The following is a 3,404-nucleotide window of genomic DNA, read 5'->3' on the forward strand; positions in this document are numbered from 1 at the left end:
CTTAGGTCAGTAACTGTCTAGGAGAGAAAACAACAACAAAAACAAAACAAAGAGCAGTATCACAAGGGAAGAAAGTAGCTAGAATCTAGACTCAAAATGATGCAGACTTGAACTGTTCTAAGTTAGCCAAATGTTTCCAAGTACTGGCCTTCTAGGACTTTATTATTTTGAAACACATTTTAGACTCCCCTCAAGAGAACAGACAAAGGTTGCCAAGTGTTAGATGTAGTACCTTGCATGTAAGAACTTCTGTGTTCCACATTTGACAAACTTGTGCTTGGTTGGTTCAAAGGTCACCAAACCACCACTACCAAAAATCAAGCAAAAAAGGAGGCGTAATACTTCATTGTAGGCATTGAAATAATATTTATAGAATTCTTGAGGCCAACTTATATTTTATCCCCTCCCCAGCCTTCAATATCTACAAGAGGTAAATGGAAGGAAGTTACCCAAATAGAGTAGATCGTCCAATCATGGAGGAGATTGCTACAAGAGCTTAGCTTTGGAATGCATTTTTATAAGAAGAGTTGCTTTCTAGTTACAAACTCGTTCAAATGAAATCTTTAAAGCGAATAGAAATAATCCTGGCTTTAGCCATAATCCTAGAAATAATGCCAAAAGCTTTCCTTTTTTTGTTTTTTTCCAAAGTCCTTTGTCCAACTACAGTGTTCCTTAGTGACAGGGAGCAAAGCCTTTACAGTGAGACAAACTGCAATAACCTGGAAGTACTATAAGCATCATTATCAAACTTCTCTGAGACATAAATTTCTTAATTATGAAATAACCATGGTTTTTATCTATCAAATTGTGTTTTACTGAAAATTTTAAAAATATCATAAGTGACCTAGTACATTGTTTGACACGTTGTAGGCATTTTGTACCAGTCGGAAAAGTAAAAATCACACATCAGAGATTTTAAAACAGGAAGTGTTGAAGCTGGTATTAGAGAACTAAAAAAATAACACAGAGGTAACACGGAGTAATAGCGGGACTCAACTATTACCCACATGGCAGCAGGAGCAAAAGAAAGGGATGGAGTTTTAGAATGTAAAAGTTTGGAGGAGGGGTCCCATAAAGCTGGGACTCAGACTTCGGAGGAAAGAGCAGGTGGCTGAGCTGGTGCTGGTACTCCTAAAGGTATACCAAGACCTGATTTCATTCATTTTTCTTCTCTCGGGAATCACTGTTCTTTTTGGGTGATATCCTTTGTCTTGAAAACAATTTTCATATAATTTGTCCATTTTTTTTTGTTGTTGTTTCAGGTGGAAGGATAAATCTGGCCCCTTTTGCTCCAGGTTGGCTAGAAAGGGAAGTCTCATGTTTTCTAAGCAAACAGGTTAGTCACTTTTTAAGGATGAGTTCAATAGGTTCTGTCTCGTGTTGTTTAGTTTTTCAGTGCACTTATAATATCAGGCAATTGCTTTGGCATTGTTTAGATATAATGCTCTTTAATGACATGCAGCTTTCTAGGATCTAAGACCAAAAACTTTTAAATCACTCTTAACTCTCTCCTGCTTTCAAATCCAATCCATCAATACGTTCTGTAGCTCTAACTTAGAAAGTCTTACTACTTCTCATTCTCCCCACTCTCATCCCCACTGCAAGGCACCATCAGCACATTCCCAGAATATTGTTAAGAATTCCTAATTGACTTCCTTCTGAGTTTTTGAACTCAACAACCATGATTCCTTTAAACTGTACATCAAATTGTGTCACTCCTCCTTCCAGTTACTCCCATTTCTCTCAGAGTAAAAGTCAAAGTTCTTGCAGTGGCCTATGAGGCACAACATAATCTGTCTCTACCATTATCTCTCTGCATTCATCTCATGCTACTCTCTCCCTTGCTCTGTCTACTCCTGCCACACTTACTGTCTTGCTTGTCTTCAATCACAGCATGCTGCTACCTGAGGGCATTTATACAGTCTCTTCCCTCTGCCTAGAATGCCCTTCCCTGAGTTATATGCCTGACTCATTTCCTATCTGCCTTCATAGTTTTACTCAAGTGTCATATTTTCTGCTTCCATCAACGTGACCTCAACAATCTTTCTTTAGGCTGCCAGCAGCAGTAGGTTACAGTTGCTGCAATTAATTTCAGTTAACAACTTTTTATTGTCTCTGAGCCAACCTCATGGCACTACCTCATAGAAACCAGCACAGACCATCTGGAACCTTCTCCCTCTTCTCATACATCTCAGACCCAACCCCATGGGTTCCCTTCAGTACCATAGGAACAGTGTCAGGTCTGAATTTCAGCTCTCGCTGGTCACAGTGGCTTGTGCCTATAATCCCAGCACTTTGGGAGGCTGAGGTGGGAAGATCATTTGAAAGCCAGGTGATCAAGAACAGCCTGGGCAACATAGAGAGACCCCGTCTCCACACACACACACACACATACACACACACACACACACACACACACACATACACACACACACACACACTCTTAAGTGTCACCTGCTTCCTGAAGTTGCTACTTGGTGGAATCTTAGTGTTCTTTTAATGCCATTTAAGCTTTTTATACCTGTTAACAGATCTTCACATTAAATTCTCCCTGTTATTACGTAATATAACTAGTGTGGTTTCTAAGTCCTGACTGAACCCAGAGTGATATAGAAATTAGTAGTAGGAATAAGTTTTTAAAGATAATGTCTGAGTGCATTCTCTGTTACTTATAACAAAACACCTGAAACTGGGTAATTTATAAGGAAAAGGAATTTTTTGTTTTCAGTTTTTTTAATTGATACATAACTATACATATTTATGGGGTACATGTGATATTTTGATCCATGCATATATATAATGTGTAATGATCAAATCAAGGTATTTAGGATATCTGTCACCTCAAATACTTTACCGTGTCTTTGTGTTGAGAACATTCAAATTCTTCTTTTCTAGCTATTTTGAAATACACAATAAATGATTGTTAACTATTATCACTGTACTGTGCTATCAAACACTAGAAGTTATTTCTTCTATATAACTGCATTTGTATACCCATTAACCAATCTCTCTTCATCACCCCTACCCACTTCTCAGCCTCTAGTAACTATCATTCTACTCTGCACCTCCATGAGATGAACGTTTTCATCTCCCACATATGAAAACATGTGATATTTGTCTTTCTGTGTCTGGCTTATTTCAACCTACATAATGACCTCCAGTTCCATCCATGTTGCTGCAAATGACCAGATTTTATTTTTTTATATGGTTGAATAGTATTCCAATGTACATCTATACCGCATTTTCTTTATCCACTCATCCATTGATGGAGACTTAGGCTGTTTCCATATCTGGACTATTTTGAATAGTGCTGCAATAAACATGGGCATCCAGATATCTTTTTGATATACTGACTTCTTTTTTATTGAATATATACTCAGCAGTGAGATTGCTGAAATATATAG

This window comes from Rhinopithecus roxellana, chromosome 9 (assembly GCF_007565055.1).
Source record: "Rhinopithecus roxellana isolate Shanxi Qingling chromosome 9, ASM756505v1, whole genome shotgun sequence".
In the NCBI taxonomy this organism is placed as follows: Eukaryota; Metazoa; Chordata; class Mammalia; order Primates; family Cercopithecidae; genus Rhinopithecus; species Rhinopithecus roxellana.